Below are 12986 nucleotides of genomic sequence, written 5' to 3' on the forward strand. Positions count from 1 at the left end.
ATTTCCTTATATTTTTCTAATTTATTCCTCTGAGATGCTTACTTTAAATACAAGTCGCTATTGGTTTGGGATCAATAGGGCTTGAAATTGCAAGCTAAACACTTTTGCCATCATTGCTGAAAAAGGGTAAATATAGTTGAGAATTCCTTACTTAATCCTGAAAATAATTTCATGTGTTTTCTGGAGAGACCTTTCTAAGTCACAATAAATTGTTAAAAATCCTCAGCATAAATGAGGTAAGGCACAAACATTGGCTTTATTAAGGTTGCAATTATTTAAAATATGAAAAATGAATCTTACATTCTTGAAAAAATGTTCTATGATTAAGTAGACTACTTCAGGAACACAGAGAAAACATAACCAAATTACTAATGCATTTATAAAACTGATATTTACCCAGGAATTTTTGTATTTTACCTGTAAAACAAAAGATTTATATTTTGAAACAGTCTTATCAGGCTCACGCTTAATTTGGAATTGAAAATTATAAACTATTTCTCACTCTGAAGTCTGAGCTTTGTATGCTAGATCTTCTTTAGGCATTTGTTAAACACCTACGCAGAGTAGTAAGTAGAGCCTCAGAAATTAAACATTTCTCTCAGTTTAGTTGCTTGCATACATAGGGCATTTGACAATAACCTCCACACTATAAAGTAGGCACTGATGTTCATTAAGGTCATAAAAGATAATGCTAATGAGAACCCTGGAATGAATCCCTTAAGAAAAATCTTTATGCCGCTAGGGAAATGGTTTTAGGAAGTGAGTACTATGTACATTATTAATGAATGGTATGCTTACCATCAAAGCATCACTCATGGACTTCTAATCTGCTATCAGAAGAAACGTTTACTTGGAACTGAAGTAGCTTTATGAAACGTTTTGAAGACCCTACAAGGATCACAAAAGACTTGGTGTTTCTACCTTTTATTCCCTGAGAAATGTAAGGCCATCAGAAATTCTACTTCTTCACCAGCACCTGTGTGTTCTCTGCATTTCATCTGGTGAGAATGACTTTACTGGACCACTTTTAAGACAAGATATTTCAAGCCTTTGGAGAGCTTCCAGATCCCATGGGTACTCAACAGGAAGGGAGTCAGTGACTGAATTATCTGTGTCAGTGCTTCAATTCTCTCTCATCCTCATTTTGGAGCTTCAGCTTCTAACACCCTTTCTGTTGTTTCTTCCCTTGTGCTTTATTCATTCTGACCCTCGGAGTACAGGTGATAAAGATAGACTGAAGTGTCTTCAACTCACACCAGGTGAACAATGTTTGAAGTAGTTGGCAAGAAGACATTCTGCATTTCTGAAAATATCAAGACTCTTGGGAAAGGTTTTAGCCTTGGAATAGTAGGGTAGGGGATCAGATTATGCTTGGTTTCATGAATAATGACATGCATAAGATACTAGCAAATATTCAGGAAATGCTTATTGAATGAAAGATTTATTGAATGAAGTTATTACACACTGAAAACAGGATGATGATATAACTGGCTTCTTTGAAGCCAGATATAAAGTAAAGCATTTTCTTTGCTGTCAAATCATCTGAAGTGTCTTCCAGAATTTTATTCAGAGATTAAATCTGCAAACCGGAAGTTGAAAATGCCCTAAAAATTTTTTGTAAAGTGAAACAAGGAGCTAGTGTAGGTTGGCTTAAAAAATAAATGTACACCAAGTGAGTATCAAGTTTGTAGCTATACAAATGATTAATGAAATCGCTACCACAATAACACAGAACTGACCCTGGAAAATATCCAGGTAGACTTGATTACATTACATTTCCTTTATATAGTTCTCCAAACCCAGCTTGGCTTCCTTTATATTCAGATATTTTCCTCTGGATGAGATTCAGTTGTGCTTTTTGACTTGTCCTCACACTTGCCTGTTAGATTCCCTTAAAGGACCAAGGTCTCTTTCTTCAACACTTTCAGGCAAATGAATCTTTTCTAAAATATTAGTCTGTTGATAAAGTCTCCTTTACCCCTCTTTCTTTTGTGTTGAATGTAGTGAGGTCTTTCACTCTCTCCCTCTAAGTCCCTTCCTGTCCTTCTAAGGCACATAGAAATATGATACAGGCCAATTACCTTCCAACCAAATGTACTGGAAGAAATTGTTCAAAGCAAAATGTGCATGAAAAGAAGGATCATTATGAGTACTGACATCTACGGACCATGCTTAATGGTGAGCAAAGTAATGGAATTCATAAACGAAAATAAAAATTTTTTGATGTGGCATTTCAGTGGCAACTTCATTTGTAATTATGGGACATTAAAGGGTTTAATAATTATCACCATTATTAATAGTAATGCCACCTGAACAACCAGTCACTCCAACCCAGTCATCTAGAAACATCATGGCAGCCTCTTACCTAATTATCACTTCAAGCTTTTATCCACAATACAAATTAATATGAATTTATCTACTTTTTAGGTTTTAGGGCAGGCAAGATGGCAAGTGCAGCATCACAAATTCTGTAAAAGATTAAAATTGCTAAACTTGTTTTTCATAACTAAAATAAAATTATTTTGTAACCAATCTTATATATGCCTCTTAATGAAAAATCTCTCAGAATTTGGGATGATAAAATAATAATGATAACAACAAAAACAATAATAATAGCAGCTTCTACTTGATGAATGCTTCATGTGTGTTAGGCACTAGGTTAAATGATTTACATACATTGTCTCATTTGTTTTTCTACTTACCAGCCCTTAAAGTAGGTATTATCTCCATTTTACAAGTGAAAATTGAGGTTTAGCGAGTTTAACTTGCCGAAGGCCACTTAGCTAATACGTAGAAGTACGGAATCCTCAGTCTGGGTCTGATGGCAAAATCTAGTCTTTTGGCCATGTTGCTATTCTGTGTGTGTGTGTGTGTGTGTGTGTGTGTGTGTGGTGTGTGTTTGCACGTGTGCACGTAGGGATTGTCCATATACACAGCTCAATTGATCATGAGATACAATAAAAAGCTGTTACTGTTGGGATGCTTGCCATGGCTGGAACAGGCTTAAGTCTAAAAGGCAGCTTTGGATACTGAGTCATTTTTTATGGGCACCATGTCTATGCCTGGGAAGGTGTCATCAACCACTTGATGATGCCAACTGGGATAACCAGTAATCACTAATTAGAACCTTTCCTCATGCATCCCTATTCGAGAATTTTAGAGATACAGACATATAATTCAGCTATTATGTTATTCACTTATGAAGAAATTTAACTGTTCCATCCATATATTTATGATTTATCAAACGTTTTCTGTATGCAGGTATTGTTTTAGTTTTTAAGAACTATTATTTTGTTATACTGATGAAAAATCTGATGTATAGACAGTTTAAGCAGGTTACCCTAAAGTGTACAGATTATAACTGGCAGAGCTGGGGTTGTAATCTGACCACTATACCACAGAGCCCATGCCCTATTCCAGGGGACTCAGTGGTGAAAAAGATGCTGTAGCCCTCAAGAATGTAGAAGAGAAAGATATAAATAGCAGTTCTCAGCTTTAGTCCATGAATACCGATGAATTAATTTTCCAAATCAAAGCTTCAATATGCAATAGAAACTTCCAATAGGTTGTGAGGAAAGTTTCTTCCTTGTGATTAATTTGTTTATTAATAGAGCCTTGAACTAATAAAGGGAAGGCTGACAACAGTGTCTGCTGAATTCCTGCCTTTAAGCTCAATGTGGCTTGAAATACTTCACCTGGATAATTCATATCAAAACAAGTACTTTCAAGCCAGAACTTCCCAGATATTTAGCTTAGAATAGTAGCCAATAAATAGCTAGTGTGTGTTGCTATTTTTCCAAATCTATTCTTCACTTACATGAGTGTAGATTAAAAAGGTTCACATAACCCTGATAAAATGAAGCTTGTCTGTCTTCTAATGAAATCTTTGAATCAAATACTCTCATGAGGTATCTTAGTGTGTTTGAGCTTCTGTAACAAAGTACCGTAGACAAGGTGCTTATAAACAATGGAAATTTATTTCTCATGGGTCTGGAGGCTGAGAAGTCCAAGACCAAGGTGCTGGCAGATTTGATGTCTGATGAGGGCCTGCTTCCCAGTTCCTGTGTCCTCACATGGCAGAAGGGGTGAAGGAGTGTCTGGAGTCTCTTTAATGAGGGCACTAATCCCATCATAAAGGCTCAATCCTCATGACCTATTGACCTCCCAAAGGCCTCGCCTCCAAATACCATCCCATTGGGAATTTGTTTTCAACATATGAATTTTGAGGGGACACAAACATTCAGTCTACATCATGAGGTCAAATAATAAATGAGGCAGTAAAAATGAAAGAAAAACCTACGAGCTAAAAGTGAGAGTAGAGATGAAGATGTATAGTTTTGATGATTGGGTAAAGACAGAGTTTATTACTTCATTTATTTATTTTTAAACTCAAACTGTTCCACAAGGGATTTGAAGTGCTTATACAAAAGAAGATAAACAAGTATGTTAAAAACAACAAGATTTTAAAATAAAAATATTGAGTAAATATAAATTAGAAGATCAAGGCAAAATTATAGGCATAATTAAGTAAAGAGTTTGAGGTAATGATGCATCTGAGTCCATTTTTAAATTGCTATATGTGAGAAGGTAAGAACTTACACTAAATTAACTACGTTGGGTATCTCTACCAGATGATTTGTCTGGGTAGATGCAGGCTTCATCAGGCATTCCAGTATAATTTTTTAGCATATGTGTGTGTTACAACATTGCTCTGAAAAGCACAAGCCTGTTCATTCACAGAACAAAAGCTGGACAGACATAAAATCAAGAGATGATGTCACAGTCTTAGTTAAAACATCCATTCAGTCTCATTTGTTTTACTTTCATAGACTGGGAATTTTCCATTGGAAACTGCATTGTGATTGACTGGAGTACATTAGCAACACAGACTTAATGAGCTACCATGCATTTGCCTGCATTAGACATTTCCTTGTCAGAAGGATTGGCAGTAGAGTGACTCAAGTGGGCTGCTTACTGGGTACCACCCACACTCCCCCACCTGCCTCACTGTGGCCAACAATTCTACCACCAGCCTGGCAGGCCTTGGGAAGCCACCTGTGATCACTAACGGAAAGTACTTCATGTTCTTGCAGTACAATCAGCAGACAACTGTTTATTACTGTTGTTATCTTTATCATTATCATTATTTTTGAATGGAATATGGAAGGAGGAGGAGATGAGGAGAACGAGGATAGGATGGAGATGGTAGATGTCACATGGAGAACAAAGAGGAGGAAAATAGCAGCGAGAGGGAAGAAGCACTTAACAAAGGAGAAATGAGAGAGAAAGAGAAAGACAAAGAATGAGAGTGAAACTGATGGGAAAGAAACAGGTTTGCGGAGGAGAACCAGAGACAGAATCAATGTGACGTCTTTCTTTGCCCTGATATGATCCCACTAATTCCCTGTGGATGCCAGCTTGTTCGTTGCTGGGATGGTGGGGGAGGATAAGCAACAAGACATCAGAGGTCACTGTCTCCGTCCCTCTTCAGTAACTCCAGCCTCTAAGAACCTGTAGGCAGCTGTGGCCACTGTGGGAACAAAGCTCAGAGGGAAGGAGGAATAGTCTCAGTTTCTTGGTGACCCATTCTGGCACTGACTTGGCCTTCTGAAAGTAATTTAGCTCTACTGAGCTGAACCTCATCATAATTAATAACAGGATACCTGTTTATAGAATAAGTTCAGTATTACCAACACAGTGCTGCCTGAGCAGGAGGCTGGGAAGAAGAAACAATGGCTGAAGAAAAAGAAAAGGAAAGCAAGAAAAAGGAGAGAGGACAATAATAGCTTCCAGCATTCTTTAGGTTGTAGGGACCTTTTGGTGTGTGTGTGGGGGTGTTGTGGGCTCATATGTATAATGCAATTGAGATTTAATGGAACTAATACTTCAGTGCCTGTTAGGTACGAGACAGAGTACTGGATGCTTTTTCTATATAACTCATGTAATCTCTCCAACAGTCCTGGGCAGTAGCTGTTATTATCCTCCTTTAACTGAGGATAGGAAAATAGCTTGCTTGGTATAACAGGTTTGAACTGAGGTCTACAGGATTTGAATCCTGATAAATGTTTTTAACTTCAAAATAATTGTAAAATCTGGGTTATACTTTAAAAAGCCGTGGCTTACACACACACACACACACACACACACACACATATATATATATTTATTTTTACATCTTTATTGGAGTATAATTGCTTTACAATGGTGTGTTAGTTTCTGCTTTATAAAAAAGTGAATCAGTTATACATACACATATGTTCCCATATCTCTTCCCTCTTGCGTCTCCCTCCCTCCCACCCTCCCCATCCCTCCCCTCCAGGCGGTCACAAAGCACCGAGCTGATCTCCCTGTGCTATGCGGCTGCTTCCCACTAGCTATCTACCTTACGTTTGGTAGTGTATATATGTCCATGCCTCTCTCTCGCTTTGTCACAGCTTACCCTTCCCCCTCCCCATATCCTTGAGTCCATTCTCTAGTAGGTCTGTGTCTTTATTCCTGTCTTACCCCTAGGTTCTTCATGACATTTTTTTTTCTTAAATTCCATATATGTGTTAGCATACGGTATTTGTCTTTCTCTTTCTGACTTACTTCACTCTGTATGACAGACTCTAGGTCTTTCCACCTCATTACAAATAGCTCAATTCCATTTCTTTTTATGGATGAGTAATATTCCATTGTATGTATTACATATATATTTAAAAGCAAGTAAACTTTCTGCCAGAGTCATTGTCTCTCTTTTCCAGTGTCTAAATTTGTCTTAAAATCCCAATGTATCAGACTATCTTTCAGCTTCAGAAAATACTCAAGGATTTTGTGGTGGGAAGAAAATGGAAGGAAATGAACTCTGAACTCAGAAACCTGGCCTCAGATTTTATTCTCACAGTTAGATGATCTTAGGAATCTGTAAAATAGGATTAATATTAGGCTTTTTTTTTTAGGATGAATGAGTTATGGGGACATGCCTAGAACAGAGCTTTCCACTTAGAGGGCACTGAATTGTTGGTTTCCTTTCTTGACATTTTAGATAGAATTCATTTGTTCCAGAATTTTCCAAATTATGCTCCACAGAAGATTAGGGGTTCTGAGAGATGTGATTAATGTTCTTCATTAAAACATTTTTAATGGTCAGATATGTTGGCATCAAGTAAATCACTGTTTTTCCTTTATTCTTATGACCCCCTCCCCAAATATTCCACCACATAGGGCTCAGTGTATTAAGACACTAAATGTAAATTAAAAATTAAAGCCATTTAGAAGAAAATACAGAAAAATATTTATATGATCTTTTGATAGTGAGGATTTCTTTAAAAAGACACAAAAACTCAAAACATGAAGGAAAGAATTTTGACTATATTTTGACTATATTGACTATACAAAAGACTTTATTAAAAAATCATATACCAGCTATAGAGCTTATTGGCAAGATGGCGGAGTAGAAGGATGTGCTCTCACTCCCTCTTGCGAGAACACCGGAATCACAACTAACTCCTGAACAATCATCAACAGGAAGACCTGTAACTCACCAAAAAAGATACCCCACATCCAAAGACAAAGGAGAAGCCACAATGAGACAGTATGAGGGGCACAATCACAATAAAATCAAATCCCATAACTGTGGGGTGGGTGACTCACAGACTGGACAACACTTATACCACAGAAGTCCACCCACTGGAGTGAAGGTTCTGAGCCCCACAACAGGCTTCCCAAACTCGGGGTCCGGCAACGAGAGGAGGAATTCCTAGAGAATCAGACTTGGGAGTCTAGTGGGTTTTGACTGCAGGACATTAACAAGACTGGGGGAAACAGAGACTCCACTCTTGGAGGGCACACACAAAGTAGTGTGTGCATCGGGACCCAGGGGAAGGAGAAGTGACCCCATAGGAGACTGAACCAGACCTACCTGCTAGCCTTGGAGGGTCTCCTGCAGAGGCGGGGGAGGCTGTGGCTCACCGTGAGGACAAGGACACTGGCAGCAGAAGTTCTGGGAAGTACTCCTTGGCGTGAGCCCTCCCAGAGCCCGCCATTAGCCCCCAAAAAGAGCCCAGGTAGCCTTCAGTGTTGGGTTGCCTCAGGCCAAACAACCAACAGGGAGAAAACCCAGCCCCACCCATCAGTAGACAAGCAGATTAAAGTTTTACTGAGCTCTGCCCACCAGAGCAACAGCCAGCTCTACCCACCACCAGTCCCTCCCATCAAGAAACTTGCACAAGCCTCTTACATAGCCTCATCCACCAGAGGGCAGACAGCAGAAGCAAGAAGAACTACAATCCTGCAGCCTGTGGATGAAAAACCACATTCACAGAAAGATACACAAGATGAAAAGGCAGAGGGCTATGTACCAGATGAAGAAATAAGATAAAACCCCAGAAAAACAACTAAATGAAGTGGAGATAGGCAACCTTCCAGAAAAAGAATTCAGAATAATGATAGTGAAGATGATCCAGGACCTCGGAAAAAGAATGGAGGCAAAGATGGAGAAGATGCAAAAAATGTTTAACAAAGACCTAGAAGAATTAAAGAACAAACAAGCAGAGATGAACAATACAATAACTGAAATGAAAACTATACTAGAAGGAATCAATAGCAGAATAACTGAGGCAGAAGAACGGATAAGTGACCTGGAAGACAGAATGGTGGAATTCACTGTCATGGAACAGAAGAAAGAAAAAAGAATGAGGAGAAATGAAGACAGCCCAAGAGACCTCTGGGACAACATTAAATGCAACAACATTCACTTTATAGGGATCCCAGAAGGAGAAGAGAGAGAGAGAAAGGACCCGAGAAAATATTTGAAGACATTATAGTCGAAAACTTCCCTAACATGGGAAAGGAAATAGCCATCCAAGTCTGGGAGCACAGAGAGTCCCATACAGGATAAACCCAAGGAGAAACACACTGAGACACATAGTAATCAAATTGGCAAAAATTAAAGACAAAGAAAAATTATTGAAAGCAGCAAGGGAAATATGACAAATAACATACAAGGGAACTCCCATAAGCTTAACAGCTGATTTCTCAGCAGAAATTCTACAGGCCAGAAGGGAGTGGCATGATATACTTAAAGTGATGAGAGGGAAGAATGTATAACCAAGATTACTCTACCCGGCAAGCATCTCATTCAGATTAGATGGAGAAATCAAAAGCTTTACAGACAAGCAAAAGCTAAGAGAATTCAGCACCACCAAGCCAGCTCTACAACAAATGCTAAAAGAACTTCTCTAAGTGGAAAGCACAGGAGAAGAAAAGGACCGACAATGACAGACCCAAAACAATTAAGAGAATGGTAATAGGAACATACACATCGATAATTACCTTAAACGTGAAGGATTAAATGCTCCAACAAAAAGACACGGGCTTGCTGAATGGATACAAAAACAAGACCCATATATATGCTGTCTACAAGAGAAACATTTCAGACCTGGGAACACATATAGAGTGAAAGTGAGGGGATGGAAAAAGATATTCCATGCAAATGGAAATCAAGAGAAAGCTGGAGTAGCAATACAGATATCCTATAAAATAGACTTTAAAATAAAGAATGTTACAAGAGACAAGGAAGGGCACTACATAATGATCAAGGGATCGATCCAAGAAGATAGAACAATTATAAATATATATGTACCCAACATAGGAGCACCTGAATACATAAGGCAACTGCTAACAGCTCTAAAAGAGGAAATCGAAAGTAACACAATAATAATGGGGGACTTTAACACCCCACATACACCAATGGAGAGATCATCCAAACAGAAAATTAATAAGGAAACACAAGCTTTAAATGACACAATAGACCAGAGAGACTTAATTTATGTGTATAGGACATTACATCCAAAAATAGCAAATTACATTTTCTTCTCAAGTGTGCATGGAACGTTCTCCAGGATAGATCACATCTTGGGTCACAAGTCAAGCCTCAGTAAATGTAAGAAAATTGAAATCATATCAAACATCTTTTCTGACCACAACGCTATGAGATTAGAAATCAATTACAGGGAAAAAAACGTAAAAAACACAAACACATGGAGGCTAAACAATACATTACTCAATAACCAAGAGATCACTGAAGAAATCAAAAGGAAATAAAAAAATACCTAGAGACAAATGACAATGAAAACACAATGATCCAAAACCTACAGGATGCAACAAAAGCAGTTTTAAAAGGGAAGTTTATAGCTATACAAGCCTACCTCAAGCAACAAGAAAAATATCAAATAAAATATCTAACCTTACACCTAAAGGAAGAAGAGAAAAACCAAACAAAACCCAAAGTTAGCAGAAGGAAAGAAATCCTAAAGATTAGAGCAGAAGTAAATGAAATAGAAACAAATAAAACAGTAGCCAATATCAGTAAAACTAAAAGCTGGTTCCTTGAGACGATAAACAAAATTGATAAACCATTAGCCAGACTCATCAAGGAAAAGAGGGAGAGGACTCAAATCAATAAAATTAGAAATGAAAAAGGAGAAGTTACAACAGACACCACAGAAATACACAGCATCCTAAGAGACTACTACAAGCAACTCTATGCCAATAAAATGGACAACCTGGAAGATATGGAAAATTCTTAGAAAGGTATAACCTTCCAAGACTGAACCAAGAAGAAATAGAAAATATGAACAGACCAATCACAAGTAATGAAATTGAAACTATGATTAAAAATCTTCCAACAAACAAAAGTCCAGGACCAGATCGCTTCACAGGTGAATTCTATCAAACATTTAGAGAAGAGCTAACAGCCATCCTTCTCAAACTCTTCCAAAAAATTGCAGAGGAAGGAACACTCCCAATCTCATTCTATGAGGCCGCCATGACCCTGATACCAAAACCAGACAAAGATACTACAAACAAAGAAAATTACAGACAGACCAGTATCACTGATGAATATAGATGCAAAAATCCTCAACAAAATACTAGCCAGCAGAATCCAACAACACATTAAAAGGATCATACACCATGATCAGGTGGGATTTATCCCAGGAATGCAAGGATTCTTCAGTATATGCAAATCAATCCATGTGATGCACCATATTAACAAATTGAAGTCTCCAGAAAGTGGGCATTGCAGGAACCTACCTCAACATAATGAAGGCCATATACAACAAACCCACAGCAAACAGCATTCTCAATGGTGAAAAACTGAAAGCATTTCCTCTAAGATCAGGAACAAGACAAGGATGTACCCTCTCACAACTATTATTTAACATATTTTTGGAAGTTCTAGCCACGACAATCAGAGAAGAAAAAGAAATAAAAGGAATACAAATTGGAAAAGAAGAAGTAAAACTGTCACTGTTTGCAGATGACATGATACTACACGTAGAGAATCCTAAAGATGCCACCAGAAAAATTCCTAGAGCTAATCAATGAATTTGGTAAAGTGGCAGGATACAGAATTAATGCACAGAAATCTCTTACATTTCTATACACTGATGATGAAAAATCTGAAAGAGAAATTAAGGAAAGACTCCCGTATACCATTGCAACAAAAAGAATAAAATATCTAGGAATATACCTACCTAGGGAAACAAAAGATCTGTATGCAGAGAACTATAAGACAATGATGAAAGAAATTAAAGATGATACCAACAGATGGAGAGATATACCATGTTCTTGGATTGGAAGAATCAATATTGTGAAAATGACTGTACTACCCAAAGCAATCTACAGATTCAATACAATCCCTATGAAATTACCAATGGCATTTTTTTCAGGACTAGAGCAAAAATCTTAAAGTTTGTATGGAGACACAAAATACTCTGAATAGCCAAAGCAGTCTTGAGGGAAAAAAGCAGCTGGAGGAATCAGACTCTGTGACTTCAGACTATACTACAAAGCCACAGTAATCAAGATAGTATTGTACCTGCACAAAAACAGAAATATAGTTCAACAGAGCAGGATAGAAAGCCCAGAGGTAAATCCACGCACCTATGGTCAACTAACCTATGACAAAGAAGGCAAGGATATACAATAGAGAATAGACAGTCTCTTCAATAAGTGGTGCTGGGAAAACTGGACAGCTACATGTAAAAGAATGAAATTAGAACACTCCCTAACACCATACACAAAAATAAACTCAAAATGGATTAGAGACCTAAATGTAAGACTGTTCACTATAAAAGTCTTAGAGGAAAACATAGGAAGAACCCTCTTTGCCATAAATCACAGCAAGATATTTTTTGATCCACCTCCTAGAGTAATGGAAATAAAAACAAAAATAAACAAATAGGACTTAATGAAACTTAAAAGCTTTTGTAAAGCAAAGGAAACTAAAAACAAGAAGAAAAGACAACGCTCAGAATGGGAGAAAATATTTGCAAATGAATCAATGGACAAAGGATTAATCTCCAAAATATATGAACAGCTCATGCAGCTCAATATTAAAAAAAAAAAACAAGCAACCTAATCCAAAAATGGGCAGAAGACCTAAATAAACATTTCTCCAAAGAAGACATGCAGATGGCCAAGAAGCACATGAAAAGCAGCTCAACATCACTAATTATTAGAGAAATGCAAATCAAAACTACCATGAGGTATCACCTCACACCAGTTAGAATGGGCATCATCAGAAACTCTACAAACAACAAATGCTGGAGAGGGTGTGGAGAAAAGGGAATCCTCTTGCACTGTTGCTAGGAATGTAAATTGATACAGCTACTATGGAGAACAGTATGGAGGTTCCTTAAAAAACTAAAAATAGAATTACCATATGATCCAGCAATCCCAGTACTGGGCATATACCCAGAGAAAACCGTAATTCAAAAAGACACATGGAGGCTTCCCTGGTGGCTCAGTGGTTGAGAGTCCGCCTGCCGATGTAGGGGACGTGGGTTCGTGCCCTGGTCCGGGAAGATCCCACATGCCATGGAGCGGCTGGACCCGTGAGCCATGGCCGCTGAGCCTGCACGTCTGGAGCCTGTGCTCTGCAACGCGAGAGGCCAGAACAGTGAGAGGCCCGCATACCGCAAAAAAAAAAAAAAAAAAAAAAA

Source organism: Aethalodelphis obliquidens, unplaced genomic scaffold (assembly GCF_003676395.1).
Source record: "Aethalodelphis obliquidens isolate GAN/ISIS:26980383/991018 unplaced genomic scaffold, ASM367639v1 scaffold36, whole genome shotgun sequence".
NCBI classification, from domain to species: Eukaryota; Metazoa; Chordata; class Mammalia; order Artiodactyla; family Delphinidae; genus Aethalodelphis; species Aethalodelphis obliquidens.